Source organism: Vipera berus (assembly GCF_964194415.1).
Source record: "Vipera berus genome assembly, chromosome: 6".
Classification (NCBI taxonomy): Eukaryota; Metazoa; Chordata; class Lepidosauria; order Squamata; family Viperidae; genus Vipera; species Vipera berus.
Window position 1 is genome coordinate 44,812,163 of NC_138208.1, and position 17,761 is coordinate 44,829,923.

The window sequence follows — 17,761 nt, forward strand, 5'->3', positions numbered from 1 at the left end:
ACCAATTCCCAAAATGATACCAAGAAAACTGAAAGAACATGTCCAGGCAGTTTTTAAGACTGACTTGAAGGCAAACAAAGTTAGCTATTATTACCAATCCAGAACAAATACATGAAGAAGTAATGGAAGAAAGAGATGACTTTAGAGCCTTGGTGGAGCAGTGGGCTAATGCCTCCTTAAGTAACACCAGCTGCCTGCAATTAGTGCAGGTTCGCATCCCACCAGGCTCAAGGTTGACTCAGCCTTCCATCCTTCCGAGGTAGGTAAAATGAGGACCCAGATTGTTGGGGGCAATAAGCTGACTTTGTAATAATGCCGCTGGGGGGGGCTAATAAGCCCTAATAAGCAGGCATATACATAGAATGAAGGCTATTGCTAAGCACACTGGTTTGTGCTTTAAATTGTAAGCCGCCCTGAGTCTTCGGAGAAGGGCGGGATATAAATGGGATTAAAATAAAAATAAAATAAAATAAAATCTTCCTGGGCTCAAAAATTGCTGCAATGGAGACTATAACCATGAAACAGAGTGACATCTACTTTTTGGAGAGAAAGACCATTAGAAATCTACTCAAAAAACATACTGAGAGCAATGATTTCTAAAGATATGGTCTTTCCGGTTATAAACCTGAAATCTGAAAAAAATACACATTGATGCCTTTGTAGTGATGCTGGGGAAAACTGCTGAGAGGATTTTTTTTTCCAATAGCATGGTGAATACATCATTAGAATGATTAGATTACAATATAGAATAAAATAGAATGGAATAGAATAATAACTTTATTGTCACTTACAATGTACACTAATCGGCATACATTAAAATGAAATTTCATTGCACACATATATAAGCTGATAGTGAAACTAAGGCTTTTTTATTCATATTACAGAAGCAAGAATTTTTGGAGTAGACTGATGTGTGGAAAAATTAAAGGCAATTTAGAGATGCTGCAGTTGTAATTTGTGCACTATTTTAATTTTCATTGGGAAAGAAACCCAGATTTAAACATGTCAGCTTATGAACTGGAGAATGTGATAGAGATGCCTGATATTATAAAAAAATAAATTACTTGCTTAGTATTAGCAGTCAGTGTGGAACTAAAATGTTATCACCACATACATGGGGCCTAAGACATTAATTTAAATACAACTCCTAGCCTAGGGTATATAGTGTTGTAACTGATGTCCTGTGAAAGGGAACCATACCCGATTCTAGAATTTTATTATTTACTGAAGGTTTTCCAAACTCAGGATATTATATTTAGTACACCTGTCTGTTATTCTCACAACAAATACCAAAGGTGTGAAAGGTGAAAAATAGACCGGCACAGGGAGCTTATCCCCAACAGTGACTTAGCTTTGAGATTCTTCTATTTTAATCAATGCTGAAAGCATATTACTGCAGAGGTCCCCAACCTTTTGGGCACCATGGACCGGTTCTGAGAAAGGTTTTTCCATGGACAGGATTGTGCGAGGTTTTGTGTGCTGTCTGCATCCCACAGATGGGGTTTTGCTTGTTTGTGCAGACCAGTTGCTGGCATGCCGCAGCCCGGTACTGGTCCATGGACCAGAGGTTGGGGACCCCTGTATTATTGGACTTGCTGTATTTTTAGTTGGAAAATAAATCTATCCCTCCTGTATTGAGTAGAAACAGAAAATACATGTCCTTCGATTAACAAACTGCTATTCTGAGGATTGCACAATGTGGTCACATTTTTTTATTTTATTTTTTATTTTAATCCCATTTATATCCCGCCCTTCTCCGAAGACTCAGGGCGGCTTACAATCTAAAGCACAATGTGCTTAGCATTCTTACACAAGTCTTACAACAAAACATTCTTACACAAGTCTTACAACAAAACAAAAATGAGGAAGCAGCCTATCCGCCTCTTGAAATACACCTGTAGGGAGTCCAGGATCGTTATTTACATGTTCAGAAATGTCACTTTGGAAAACATTCCCCAAGTGATTGCGAAATAGGAACTGCAACATATTACAGCTTGGCGGTGGGGGGGGGGAGTTGTCCCCAACTTCAACTCTAAACGTGGTGCAAAACTACGGCCGCCGTGTCTCTGCTTTCCAAACGGCCAGAATGAGCGTGCGCGCGTTAAGTACAGCAGCTTCCTCCTTCCACCGTGTAAAAAAAAGTCCCCCCTCCCCCTTTCCCCGGATGTCTCAGAATCAGTTCGCGGTTCATGCAAGGCCGCTCTCTCGGAAGTTGGGCCCCGAGATCCCGGCGGTGGCGGCTCCACCGCCGTTTCCAGCCGCTCCGGCAGGACAAAGCTCGGCGAGAAAGAGACGCGAATCCTGCCGCGAGCGAAACAGGCAGGCGGCAGGCCTCGTTTCCCACCGGAGCCCCGACGGGAGCGAGTCTTCGGTCGGGGAAGCAGTTCTTAGGCCAGCCTCCCGCGTCTGCCTTCCCGCTTGTCCCGTAGCCGCTGCCGGGCGGCGGCGGCGGGGTCACGACGGCAGTGGTGGGGTCAGAGGGTAAAGGTCGCTCCCCCAGCATCCTCCGTGCGGGGTGCTCAGCCATCTTGGATCCTCGGGACAAGAAAATTCATGCGGTGAGTTCGGCCCTATTATTCTTCCCCCGCTACCACCTCCTCTGCCGCGGCCCAACTACGAATCTGTCCGGGAATCCGCGGTCGGTCGGGGAAGGGCTTCGGTTGGGTCCGGTGCGGTTTGGGCTCCTTGCGGTCTGTCTCATCCCCTCGGTTTCCGTTTGCTTTTGTCTCTGTGAGGGAGCGAGGGGGGGGGGAAGAGATGTGTGAGGGAAATAGGAGGGGGAGGAACACGTCGCGGCGGTGGCGCGACGCTTAGCAGGGGAGTGCAGGAGCCCCGAGGCCCAGCCCGCTTGCCTCCTCCCGCTTTTCCTTCCTCGGCGCTCGGAGCAAGGGGGGAGGCCCCGCCGCGGAAGGCAGCACAGGGGAGCCGCGCTCTTCGGGCTGTGGTCCCGCTTTGGCTGCTGCTCCGGCCCCCCCAGCTGCGTTTCCCGCCACAAGCCGCCTCTCGTCTGCATCGCTTGCGGAGGCAGCAGCGCTCGGCCTACTTGTATCTCGCCTTGCCCTTTATGCCTCCGGGGTGCGAGCGCTGTGCGGGGTCCGCGTCGGGGCATCGCGTTCCCCCTGATGCCTGAAACTCGGGGTAAGAAACAGATAATGCAGAATCTTATGTGAGTTTGTGTGTGTGGTGTGTGTGTGTGGCGTGTGCGTGTGAGAGAGAAAGAGAGAGAGAGAGAGTTGGTTCGTAGGTGGACTATTACTTTCAGGGCCTGCTTTCCCGGTGAAGAAGGCCCGTAACTCGTTGCCCTTAGACCCTGTTGCCTCAAGAACTTCGTCGGACAGCTGTAAAAAAATCTCTTTCCGGCCCAGCGATGTTTGCAGGACAACTTCTAGTTAATCGGTTTCGCTTTTTTTTTTTAATTCGGGACGAGGTGTTGAAGGTCTTGTTTTGGTTTGAAAGCGTTCGTTCTGCAATAAGCACTGCAGCTCCTCGGTGATAAGCTGATACTGGGAGTATGCTTAAATGGGCAAATTTAATATATTTTCTCGCTTGCTGCAAAATGCAAAGCGATCCTTTGTTTGCATTGTTGTTGCATATAGGGACGTGATCAGACTTGTCACATTTTAGGGAACAGGAGTTAGGTTTTGGTGAGACAGATTGTTCAGTGCATCCTCTCAGGTTAAAACGTGATGTAATCATTTTCTTATGTGGCAGGTAAGTAAAGGTTAATACCCTGTATATAACAGAAATTTACTCTACATTGCAGTTCTATGAACAACTGAACGTATTACTGTATTTTATACGAGCTTCATCCACTCTTTCCCTGCTTTTTAAATAATAAGGTGCCTTTTAAAATTAAAATTAGCATGTGTCATGTAGTGTTCTTGGTATCAGTTTTTGCCTCTTAAACTTGGAAAGTTTTCAAGAGTGTCAAAATATCCTACCTAGACAACTACTTTAATGCCGTGCACATTTTTTTTTTGCTTTTGGGGGAAGACACTATTGTTGCAAATGAAGAAGTGCATTGCAGTTCACAAAACCTTGTAACCTGTAAATGTAAAGTGTAGAATTCTGAAGTGCCTGTAGGAGCTTGCTGTATTCTTAACAGCAATTTGTTTTATTGTTTAATTTCCAGGAAGTGTGAGGTGTAAGTAATACTAAATATGAATTGCTTTATGGTTTGTAAATATTTAGCAAAGCATTTGTAAGGAATGTAGTTATCTCTTCTTTAGTTGCTCAAAATCTCCCCTCCCCCCAATAGCTAAACCACAAACAGGGTTTCCCTGTCAAACTGAAAAACTGATTAAAAATCACAACACCAGTTTTTAAAACTTTGTTCAGTTCTGGTAGTATGTAGTGGATTTGGGAATGATGGTAAATAATTTGGAATCTATTTTTTAATCTTTGAACATACAGCTTGAGAAAATCTATTTTTAGGACAGGTACAGAGGCTCTGTGGTTACTGTTTTTCAGCTGTAAGGTATAAGGGTTTTCAGAATCTGAACTAAACAGTTAAGAACCCTTCCTTAGACTTCTAATAGTTTAAAAGCAGTTTAAAAGCAGTTTAGCTGTTAATGTACTAGACAAGAAAATGAGAAAATGGGAGCCCAATCCTGCCTTAGGCATGGAACCTGGCTGGGTGACTTTGAGCACTGTTTCTCAAATCAATTCACCTCACATAGTTGTGAGGAAAATGGAAAGGAGGATTGTATATTCTGCCTTGAGTTGAACAAAATAAAGCCAGGATGGAAATCTAACCAATCTTTATTAATTGTATAGCTTCAATGGCAGTTCAGCAATATTTTTATTTCTTACAAATCTGTAATAAGAATTACTGTTTACATGGATGAAGATATAATTAAATAAGAATTTAAAAATATGTAAAGCTCATAATTTTAAACAACACATGAAAAACTATCAACATAACATTGCAGAAAATTATTAGTGAATATCAACTATTGATTAGGCTGTTCTTACATTTTAAAATTTTTATACTGTAAACATAGATTTTTCTTTGAGGCTTTTCTGTAGATTGAGTACATGGTTTTTTCCCCAGCAAGTTTTACCTTGAAGAATCTATAGTCAGAATTCATTATCTTTCTGCTTACTGTGATACTGGAGTGCAATGTATTGTCTGTTACTGTGTGCTACATTTTATAAAATTAGTCTGTTGGAAATATGAGGAATGGTTTAATACTGTACAAAGATTGATTAGTATTTTAAATGTTTTGTGTTAATACTGATAGAACACTCAAATCATTAAGTTTTTTGTTAAATACAGGCTCTTGCTAAGACATAATGTATAGTAGATTGTTTTTGGTTTTCTGTGTTATTTATTCATTTATCTAATTTATACAACTGCCCATCTCACAAACGAGACTGGCCAGTGTACAACAAAACAAATATCTAAAACCTTTATCATTAAATAATTAAACAATATTTAAAAACTATATAAGACCAGAGCTAAAGCATTAATAATAAAGACATGTTAATAATAATAAAGCCACTTCACTAGTTTATCAGTCAGTCCCCTGGTGTCCCAGATCTGCTAACATAACCATCTTTGGAGATCTTTAGAAGCTCAGAAGAGATGGGAACATTATCACTCCAGGGTGAGAAGATTCCACAACATGGACCGCTGTTATGTGTAAACTATACTTTTTCTTTGTATGTTGCTTGAATCTAGCCAGTTGTGATTAATTTGACAAATCTTAACTTAAGTGTGATAAGTGGTCCAACATAAAAAGTATGTTGCATAATATAATGTTGCTGAAATAAAAACTACTACTCTCATTTGTACCCATTTGTAATATGGCTCTCAGTGTCAGTGGCCCTCTAAATGTTAATGTAACTTTGAGACACCAAATAGTTGTTTCCCCTGCAATAGGGTACGAAGATGCAGTTAGTATAACTGACTTTATTTGAACTGTTCAGATACATATTTTTTTAATGAAACTTGAATATATTAACTAACTCACATACCATGGTACTCTGGTTTGTTTTAACCATGCATATTGCAGGTTGTGAATCTAAGCAGTAAGAGGTTTGCTTAATGAAACACAACATAAATGCATTTCTCTGTGCACTCCTCTGTTATATTGACATTTAACTATTGAATATTACAAACAAATTAACATGACTTGGTTTGTTTGGCGTATGAAGCTCTTTTTTGTTTCATTTTTCTGTTTGCAAATAATGAGCAAAGAGTATGGACTTATTCACACCACAGCTTGTTAAAGCAGGATTCTGTGATATTTTGATAAATTCCTCACAATATTTTCTAAAATTCCTATTGTATTTTTTTCTTTTTTAAAAAAGGATTTAAGGCAGTTTAGTATCTAATAACTATTATTTCTAATACATAGATTGCTACATTCTGTAAACAACATGTTTACAATCAGTACAGTTATGTGTACTGTATATACATTTGGCACTCCTACTATGTGGTTTATATACAATTTTTAATGTGGCTCAAATTTTGTAAATATAAGTTGGAAACAGTACATGTTCTCCAGATTCTCAGGCATTCTGACTTGCTTAGGATGTTCTACAATACATTTGATGTGATAGAGATAATTTTGAGTATAAAACAGATAAGGCTATTTGAATATTGGGATTAAAAAATTGGGAAATATCAAAAATTAACATAATTAAAGAAGAATATCTTGATTTTTTAAATTGCTTCTCTCTTAGTTGCATTTGCCAGAGTGCGTTAGCTGATCAAGTATATTGCATTTTTTGAGTTTTAAAGAATTAGTACAGGAAAGCCTGGAGGAACATTGTCCATAGGGTCGCGATGGGTCGGACACGACTTCGCAACTAACAACAACAACACAATCCTATATAGGTGGTTAAATGGAACTTAGTTTCAAGTAATTCAGTCTAGGATTGTAGTCTGAGGTACTGGTTAACAAATCTTACAACATTTACTTTATTGATGAGTTTCTGAAGAAATATTATTAAACTTCATGATTAGGTATTCTGTACTGATTCTAGATTTGCAGGTAGTTGAAAAATATGTGAACTGATGTTTGCACATAATCAGGTGCATATGTAGTTTCCCTATTTAAAAGATTAATGTTGAAAACTTTTATCTACATGTTAATAATCTAGTTTACAAAGCTCTGGCAGATCCTGTGGTAACTACATTATACACGTATCCTGCTTTTATAGTTCAAATCTTCCTTTTTACTTATTAAAATATTCATATTTTATCTGGTAATATTTCAATACTAAAAATCAGTATTTTTCAGAAAGCTAACCTAAAATTAAGCACAGCTACATTTTAAAAAAAGAAGAAATGTATCTTTAAGTTTATTCACTCTTTTTAAAAAAATACTGTAAATCTGGGCATTTTATTTAAATTGATTGATTTAATTTATTAAAGTTTATTATACTTTCTACAGGAATTGTTTGAAAGGTGGCCATGATGAAGGGATGTCCTTTCTAAACTAAAAAAAATTGTAGGGGCTGGATACTATTTGATGAGAACTTTTTTCAGTAGGTTAAATGATTGCCTTATCTTGGCTGGGAGATTAGTTGCCACAGGACACAATCAGCCTAGCCTTTTTTTCACTTCCTGTGATTTGAAGTAATCACTAGGAAGAAGCTTTTGTGTGTGTGTGTGTGTGTGTGTAACCATTTGCTGATCAAGTCATTGTAAATTATAGAAAAGCAGCTAGTAAAGATAGCTGACAACCCTGCTTATATCCAAGAAAGTACCGTTTCCCAAAAAGTATAGCCTACCCCAAAAATAAGCCCTAGCTTGATTTTTGGGGTGGGCCTAATATAAGCCCTACCCCAAAAATAAGCCCTACTTTTGGGGTGAGGCACACAACAAAAATCAAGCTAGGGTGGGGGGGTGGATCTGCCCCACGTGCCCCGCACCCACTTACCTCGCAGCCAGGCCTCTCTCGCTGTCCACTTCTTCTGCAGCCAGGCCTGCATTTCTCAGTCACAGGCCTTTCCGGAAGGCCTCTGCAGCTGAGAACCAAGCTATGGAAGGCTGCAGTGGCATTCCAGAAAGCCTGACTCTGAAATGCAGGCCGGAATGCAGCTGCAGAATGAAGCTGCTCCTTCGGCTGCAGAAGAAGTGGGCCGGCTGGGCAGGGCGGTCGGTGGCAGAGATGAGTATAAAAGACACCCCCCCTGAAAATAAGACCTAGTGCCTCTTTTGGAGGCAATAAAAAGACCCTGTCTTACTGTCGGGGAAACATGGTATATGACAGCGATGGCGAACCTTTTAGAGACTGAGTGCCCAGACCACAACCCAAAACCCACTTATTTATCGCAAAGTGCCAGGGCCGCATAAGCATTGTGATGCCCTCAGGGGGAGCATGGGGGCTTGGCCCACTGGGTGGGTGTGGCTGCGGTTGTCACGGCAGACTGGGTGGGCATGGCTGGGGTGGGCATGGCCACCTCAATGATGCTTATGGGGGGACGCCTGTGGGGACCAGGCAGGGTTGGGGGAGATCCAGGGGGTCTCTGGTGGGTGGGGTGGTGGGCAGGAGGCCCAGCATAGATGGAGGGAGGCATGCAATCCTAGCCGGGACTGGGGGCTTATGGCGCCAATGGGGATCCGGCCTTCCCTGCTCGGGGTGGCCTTTGGCTTCCTGGGTGTGGGCGTGCTCTACCGCCTCTACTTGGGCTTGCCAGCCGGCCGCTTTTTCTCCTTTGTGCTGGGTGGGGCTGCCGCTCTGGGCAGCAGCCCAATGGACCTGCACAAGCTGCTGGCAGCAGCGGCGCGCATGCCCACAGAGAGGGCTCTGAGTGCCACCTCTGGCACACGTGCCATAGGTTTGCCACCACTGGTATATTTTTTATTTATTTATTTTAATTCCATTTATATCCCGCCCTTCTCCAAAGACTCAGGGCGGCTTACAAGCTTAGCAGTAGCCTTCATTCTATGTATATGCCTGCTTATTAGGGCTTTCATACACCCCCCAAGCGGCATTATTACAAAGTCAGCTTAATTGCCCCCAACAATCTGGGTCCTCATTTTACCTACCTCGGAAGGATGGAAGGCTGAGTCAACACAGATTTGAGTACAACACAGATTTGGTGCTGTAGATTTTATTGTAAATCATCCAAAGAGTGCTGTTGGGTTGTTAAAATTTTAATTAATTAAAAATAGCACTTTTTGTAAATTACATGAGACCTTGAATTAAGAATAGATTCAACAAAAATAGTTAAATAAATCTGCTAATTTAGTGAAAGGTAGTTGTTATGAACAGTAGTTAGGAAAGCGTTTGATTTGTTGAGACATTTCTCATAGAAATAAACTAATTGCTTATTTATATTTGTTTCTGATTAATATTATCAATAGGGTTTGGTTTTAGAGCACCTTATTCAACCCTGATTCTTTGAAGGAGCTACATTTTTTCCCAGGATAAAATGACTGATCTCCACAGGCTACTGCACAATATTGAGAAATTTAAAACTTAAAAGTTTAAATAAGTGCTACATTTGTGTCCCCACACACTAGAACATATTTTTGGAGTTGAAACTGATGTATTGCAGAATCTTGTTGAATATATCTATGAACGTATGCCCAGTAAATATGAACCTTGACTTCATAGAGCGATATAGAAAATTCTTATATAAGTATGTATAAATTATATAGCAGCTTAAAAATCTTCATTTTTCTATATTTCTACACAGTTCTACACACATCTACAGTTTAACATTGATTTGTAATATTAACATGTTTGAGCCAAGTGTATATATATTTCAGGTAGTGATATGTAAGAATATCCTTAGCTTTCATATTAAAATTGATTGTACTTAAATGTGTTTATCTTTGGAATCCTGTGACCTGCTGTTTCTAAAGAAGTATTCAGATACATAACCTCAAATTGATAGGAATTCAAAATTAATGTTAGAAAGTATTACTTCACAGAAAGAGTAGTGGACTGCTGGGTCTTTTTCTGCTGTCAGTTTTCTGTGTTTATGTTCTGGGCTAAAAGTGATGTAAACCATTATTATAAACAGGAAACTTGAAACTATAGGTAAAGTAAAGGTTCCCCCGCACATGCGTGCTAGTCGTTTCCAACTCTAGGGGCCGGTGCTCATGTCCATTTCAAAGCCGAAGAGCCAGCGCTTGTCCGAGGACGACTCTGAGGTCATGTGGCCGGCATGACTAGACGCCAAAGGTGCACGGAACGCTGTTACCTTCCCACCGTAGTGTTCCCTATTTTTCTACTTGCATTTTTACCTGCTTTCGAACTGCTAGGTTGGCAGAAGCTGGGACGAGTAACAGGCGCTCACTCTGTTACGCGGCACTCGGGATTCGACCCGCCAAACTGCCGACCTTCTGATTGACAAGCTCAGCGTCCTAACCCACTGAGCCACCGCGTCCCTCCTTGAAACTATAGTTGAAAATATAATGTTTCATCTATAGAAACAAGTACATTTTCCAAGAAAGTAAATACTATCCCTTTTAAGGATTTCTCAGTAAATATTTGAAATATGAGAATAAGGAGGGAAGTATTCTCATTTTTTATTTGAGGCCCAAAGTGCAAAAAATAAAAGAAAAAAAAAACACTTCCGAAGAGTAAAATACTTAGTGGCTTTTAAAATTACATAACTTTTATATTGCTGCAGATATCTTTGAAGATTTAGATCTAAAGCAGAAATGGTACCCAAATGCTATGGTAATTCTGTCACTGGATCTATTAAATAACATTTGTAAAAGTTGGAAAAAAGTAATTAATAAAATTGCCAATTATAAACATGTTTAGATTCTACAAGTGCAATCTGGAAATCTGCCAAATGTTCAGTAATGTGATAAAGCACATGTGTAGCAGAATCTCTTCTTGCTTTTCATTTTTAGGTACTTATATCTTTTTCATCTAATGGAGGAATTCAAAGATAAAATTTATGTGATCAAAAGATTAAAAAATCATGCAGGAAACATTCTGAAGGTGATTCTTAGCAGAAATTTAAAATTGAAAATGTATTAAACTCATTAAATCTGACCAGACTAGAAATTTTTATTTACGTTTATTTATTTAGTTTTTAATAAGTAAATTTTGCTTGCTGGAATGAAGTGGTATAATAATAAAGTCAGCTAATTTTACATATAATTATTGGGGTAGTTGTTGAATTAAATGAAAATCCATTTAATAATAATACAAATTGTAAATGAATATCTGGATTTCCTCCTTTTATGTTTGACTGCCTCATTACCTCTAATAAAAATTTTCTTTATGTTACATTCCCAATAACATCAAATTTAATTTCCTTGTCTTTCTCATTTCCGTGTGTAACAGAACACCCGCATCTATCAGTTCTGGTCTTGAGCAGATTTCTTCATTTGGTTCTATTTGATAATCTCTCTTCTTCAGTGAAATTTAAATAGATAGGGAAATAGTATTTTAGTGTGCAGTTATTAAGAATCTTCTAATTTTGCTGTTTTGTCATCTTAATGTACAGAAAGAATGGAAAAAGCTATAAAATAATAAAAGCATGTTACCTACAAGAAGTCCTTCAGTTTAGTATTTTAACACTTTATTAAACTGTGACCACACAAAATAATATTGATTGGTCTTGTATTACATTGATAGACAACTAATTCATAAAAAAATAAAATGAACACGCACCAGAGATTCAGGATGTAAACCTGGGATTGCAAATTATTTTTCCAACATTGAAGAGTAATCATGTTTCTGTGCTTTATAAGCCAGTAATTATTCATATGGTAAAGTTTTTAATACCGTGTTTCCCGAAAATAAAACCGGGTCTTATATTAATTTTTGTTCCAAAAGATGTATTAGGGCTTATATTTGGGGAAACACGGTATATAATTTAAATATACTTTCATTTATTTAAACTGTATCAATCACTTTAAGACCATATTAACAAATTTTAATCAAATTTCAAATCAGAATAGGGTCATTATAAGACAAGCCCATATTATGAGAAAGTCCTTCCTTAACCATTTTATACTTTTGCATAATGAAATTAATAAGTCCTTTTAAAACATTTTCTGATATGGCTAATCAATGAAAAAATAGTTGAATTAGACTCCTCTCTAGTTCATAAAGAACATTTTTAATAATTTAAAGGTATTTAGCCATAGATTTGTTAATATGTATATTCTAACTCTTTATTAAGGATTACCTGCAAATAATACATGTAGTTTTCAGTTTATGATTGGTGACTTAAAAACCATTCAAAGTTACAATGGACTTGGAAGTTAAGACTGCTGCCCCACTGCCACAGTCACATGATCACATTTCAAGTGCTTGGCAACTGATGACTGATTGTAATGCTCTGGTCATGTGACTGAATTTTGTGATGATGTTTGCTGTTTTCTGGCAGAACATGCCATTAGATAAGCTGGATTTGGACTTTCAGCCATGATTCTCTTAATGACTATGGTGACTTGCTTAACAAGCATTATAAAATGGTCATAAAATCAAGTCAGCTCAAGGGGTCTCTCGACTTATGACCAAAATTCCAGGTTCAATTGTTAATTGTCAGTTATTATCTATACATACAATCACCGTATTCTTCAGAATCATACTAATAATAATTTTAAATTTTGCTACTGCATTAAGACCGAATTGTGAAATCAAGGTATGATAAATTCAATAATAAAGATCTGGTTTAAAATTTTATGCAATCCAAATTCCTCTTGTAATAAATCATATGGTTAACCAATAATGGTAATAAGCTCATAATACAGATTTATATGGTTAATTATCCTGGACTTTCTTCTCCCCAGTGCTGTTTTCAGGCTCTGGCTGTCCCAAGGGATAGTTTTATCTTGTGAGCAAAGGTCAAAATTACACTTCTGTCCCAATAGCTGCTAAATGTACCTTGTAGCCTTTTATGTACAGTAGAAATCCAATACTGTAGAGTTGTGACTAAATGTAGAGCCAAGACCCTCCCATGTTGTCAAAGGGGATGCATAATAACTTTGTAATTATTCTTTTTTTTTAACCTGATCAGTTATCTTCCATAAAGAGATAGAAAACAGCATTCTAAACTGCTTTATAGAATTTTGTTCCCATTTATCTAGAGAGAAAAAGACTATAATGTTTTTGCAACACAAGAGAATCTTACTTTACTTTCTAAGGTAGGCATGTCAAACTGCCGGCCCACGGGCTGGATGCATCATACTGAAACTGCACCCACCCCATTGCCGGCAATGGGGAAAAAGTTGCGATACGTCGTGCGACGTCATGTGACGTTGCGAGTTTGACATGCCTGTTCTAAGGTAATGCTGATGTGCCTTTTTTTTCTCACTCAGACTTTTTGAACCCACCTTTGCTCAAAAACAAGGTCCAAACTATGACTGCACATGTAACCTAAGGCAACCCCATGGTTGCCATGGACAACATAAACCCACTACTGAAGCAAATCCTGGAGACTGGGATATGAAAATTAAAGTAATCCAATATGAATAATCTTCAAGGGCAGCCACATGTGGAACAAATTATAATAGTCCAGCTGTGAGTTGACAAGGACATAAGTGACCATGTCAAACCTGGCCCATAAAATGTAATTGTGCAAAGGCTCTCCACAAGTTAGCTGAGTCCAGAAGAACTCCCAGGATTGTGACTCCTCCATCAAGAGTGGAAGTATTTCCAGCTGCGTCCATTTTTCTAGGTTTTAGCTAGAATATATTTTCCAACACCCAGGTTCTGATTGTCCCCAAACAACAGATCAGGGCCACTGTTGCAATACTGTTTGGCTTAAGGTGGAAATAAATAATTGAGTATCATCTGTATACTGATGATATTTCACCTCATGCTGATGGACCTCTCCAGGCAGCTTCATGTACAGCAAGAAAAGTGCCAATCCTTCTAGCATCCAATATTAAAGCTCTTGTGAACCCAGCATCTCTCCCTAAATTAAAATGAACCCTCAGATAGGAAGAATATGACTCTAAGATAATGCACATCCCTCCAATCCTTTCTACTGTAAAAGGTTTTCAAGGCCAGCAATATATTTTTATTTATATATGACAAATGTAGCTTTGTAATCATAGCATCTTTTAGAGATAGTTGTAGGTATACTGTATTCAGCAATGAAGGAATCTGTTTCATTAGTTTGAAGTTATGATAAATTCCTAAGATTTCTATTATACAGATTAGCACAAACTAGTAAATTTTGAAGGGCTTTTGTAACACAGATACATGTAGCATCTGTTCTGTGGATCCTCCTTTATAGGTCTTCATTTTTCCCCTCTTCCATTGTTTTTGATATATTGAGATAATAGAATCACAGTCAACCTTGTACTTCAGAAGCAAGCTGAGTCTTCCTCCTATCAGAAAAAATCCTGGTCTCTTGAATTTTGCAAAATAAGTGATGAGATTCCTCCAGATATTTTTTGCTGATGCTCATATTTTTTTGGTGGTTCTGGAGTAATTTGTGTATTTTTTAGCATTTTTTTTTCAAAATAAGGAATAGGCAGATTTTAGAAACAAAGCTTAAATTTTCAAACATAAGGATGTACAGAAGGAAAATATTACAAAAGATATAACATTTTTGTAATATATTCTCATTGAATATTTTTTCAGTTCCTGAGTTTTTGTTTATTTGTGTTTTTGAATATGACTGTGTTATAGATGAAGACCTATTTTTAAGCCCAGCACTTTGTTTCACAGTGGCCACCCATGCGCTTCTCGTATGCTCAAAAGGAGGAGATGGAGACATACTTTTCTACTGTTCCATTACAGTTAATACTTAGAAGTGTAAGATAAGATTGAGGCTGAGCTCTGTCAAATCATGATTTTACTAGTTCTCTTTTAAAACCAATGGTCTTCACTGTGTGGTAATGTTTGCAACAGATTGGTTATACTCTGTAAATAGATGCTTTCTTTCTCTTTTCTAAATCTTACAGCTTTGTTGGGTAGCCCTATTCCTAGTCTTTTGAAAATAGAAAAACTTTTTCTCTTTTTACATTGTCTACCCCAAATATGATTTAATACTTTTCTATTATGTCTCCATTTGGTCCCGTCCCCCCCCCCCCGGTAGAGTCTCAAACATTTTTTTTCTAGAAAGAAGTATTTGAAGCCATGATCATTTTGATTGGCCACTTGCCTTTTTTTCCAGCTGTGTTGCATCTTTTTCCAAATGTGACCAGAAGAATTAATACAGGACAAACCATGTGTTTGTAAAAGAGCATTATAAAATTGGCATTTTTATTTTCTGTAACATTTCTACTAATCCTAATCATGGGATTTCTCCCCCCCCCCAATAACATTGATTTACGTTAAACTTTATGTTTTGTATTTATTTCTTGTAATTTGTTTCAGAGGAATATAAAAGTTTTACAACCTGTCAGCAAAATCAATTAAATGTCAATTCTAAATTCTTTTAAAATAACATACCTTGTTTAGTTTGATTACATGACCTTGTTCAGATCATATAGCAACTAGAGATAACTCAGAACATTCCCCCTAAATACTTATTACAGTGTCTTAAATATAATTCCACCCTGTTTTGATGTCCTAATATTCTTACCATACTATAACTGTATTACATAATGCTAGTCTATGTCACATTGTTTACAGCACTATGATTTTCTCTGAAGCTAAGATGACAACAGAGATGAAAACAATAAAATGCTCCATTTTAAGCTTGCTTGTGGACCTCATGTTCATGGCCAGTTCCTAAAATTAGTTTAATAATTCCAAAAACTGTTTGGAGATTCACTTAAAAATGTTCCTCAAGAATTAGTTATTAGGTGACTTATTAATTATATTAGAACAAGGTAATTTATTCTAGATTATTTTACAATTTAAAGAAAATGAAACTTCTTGAATCTTAATTTTATTATATGCAGTTGTATATGCAATTATTATTATTATTATTATTATTATTATTATTATTATTATTATTATTATTATTAATTATTATTACTATTATTATTACTATTATTATTATTATTACATTTTTATCCTATCTCTTTTATATATAACTCAACGTTCCCTACAACAGCTCTGTGAGGTAGCTTGGGCTAAAAGAGAATGACTGGCTCAAAGTCACCTAGCTGGTTTTCATGCCTAAGGAAGGTCTAGAACAGGGGTGTCAAACTCAATTAATTGAGGGCTGCATCAGCATTGTGGTTGCCCTCAGAGGGTCAGGGGGGCATGGCTGGCATGGGCGTGACCTACCGGGTGGGCATGGCTGGCATGGACATGGCCTGCTGGGTGGGCGTGGCCAGCTTAATGCCACTTGCGTCAGGGGCACCTGTGCGGGGCTTGACAGGACTGGGGCAGATCCAAGGATCTCCAGCAGAGGGGGAGACTAGGGTCCACTGGAGGAGCCTCACTGAGCCTCAGGCCGTGCAGGGGGCCCCTGGATGTTGGCATGGACTGCCCAGAGCCTTGGGTAGCAGAGGTCAAGTGCCCAGCCTGACCCTTGAGCTTCCACGGCACCAGGACCCCACAGCCCTGCCTAGCCTAGCCACACTTCCCTGAGGGGGCGCCCAGCTGCGCTTACCTCCTCCTCAAGGCTGCTACTGCTGTGCTTGCTCTCCTTGGCCAGGTTGCTCATGGTGGGTGCAGAAGGGCAAAGTGCGTCGGTCAGAGGGAGGCCCATGCCTTCTCCATCCGAGGAGACCTGGCTTTGTAACCAAAGCATCCTTAGCAATAGGATGAGAGACCACCAGGGGATGGCGAAAGGGCAGCAGGGCTGCTGGTGGCCAAGTGCTAAGGCAGGACTTCCCTCAGACCTTCCCTCCCTCCCTCCCTCCCTCTCCTTCCTTCCTTCCTTCCTCCCTCCCTCCCTCCCTCCTCTCTCCTTCCTTCCTTCCTTCCTTCCTTCCTTCCTTCCTTCCTTCCTTCCTTCCTTCCTTCCTTCCTTCCTTTCCCTATCTCCTTCCTTCCTTCCCTTTCTTCCTGTTTCCCTCCCCTCCTTCCTTCCCTCTCTCTTTCCCTCTCTGTGCCCAGGAAGGGACGAGGGGAAGGGGAGAGGTTGGCAGCACTTTTCTCAAAGAATAAGAGTTGGAAGAGATGCTTGAGATCTTTAGTCCAAGCCCCTGCTCAAGCAGGGGACCTGTACCATTTCAGACAATGGAATATCCAGTCTCTACTTAAAAGCTTTCAGTGATGGAGCATCCACAACCTTTTCACTGGTTAGTTGTTTTCATAAGTCCTTAGTTCTAGACTGGTTTTCTTCTTGATTAGTTTCCATCTATTATTGCCTTCTGATGCTTTGGAAAGTAGGTTGACCCCTTCTTCTCTGTGGCAGCCATCAAATATTAGAACATTGCTATCATGTCACCACCCCTAGTCCTTTTCACTAAGCTAGACACACCCAATTCCCACAAACATTTGTCATAAGTTTTAGCCTCCAGCCCCCTAAACATCTATGTTTACCATCAATTTAGACCAGATGGTCCCCCTGGTTTGGTTTATAGAACAGTGGCCAGGAGCAGAGCCTTCTCAGAGACAGCACCCCAATTATAGAACTTTCTTCCAAGGAAAATATGAACAGTGCATCACCCGTTTAGAGGCAGTTCCAAACACTGTTCAGCCAGGCGTATGTAGAACAACACCAACCTTTATGGTCAAACAGCACTAAGTAAATTACTACTAATCTTCTTTCTTAAAATACACACTTTTAATATTGTTTTAAGCAGTGCTAGTGATGCTTTACAATAGCTGTGTCTTTGAGAGTTTTCTTGTAAACCACCCTGGATTTCTCAGAAATGTAATTTTGAATTAGATGTTGATTTAATAAATTAGGCAGAAGAAACAAATGTTTAAATACATCTAAGTCCCACAGACCTACTGCCTCCTAGGCGCAT

General features: G+C 39.1%; 1 protein-coding gene across 9 annotated transcripts in view; it reads left to right on the plus strand.

The window, feature by feature from the left end:
- Positions 1 to 906: 906 nt before the first annotated feature.
- The window catches only part of CNOT2 (CCR4-NOT transcription complex subunit 2), an 81,890-nt gene continuing 65,035 nt past the window's right edge, over positions 907 to 17,761 (plus strand). For 4 of the 9 annotated variants that reach the window (XR_014026883.1, XR_014026884.1, XM_081330962.1 and 1 more), the window contains exon 1: positions 907 to 2,558. The gene's annotated coding sequence lies outside the window, so the exon portion shown is untranslated. Of the gene's footprint in view, positions 2,559 to 2,794; positions 3,139 to 17,761 lie in introns of those variants that run through there. The other 5 variants (XM_081330956.1, XM_081330958.1, XM_081330959.1 and 2 more) reach the window with 2 other exon arrangements.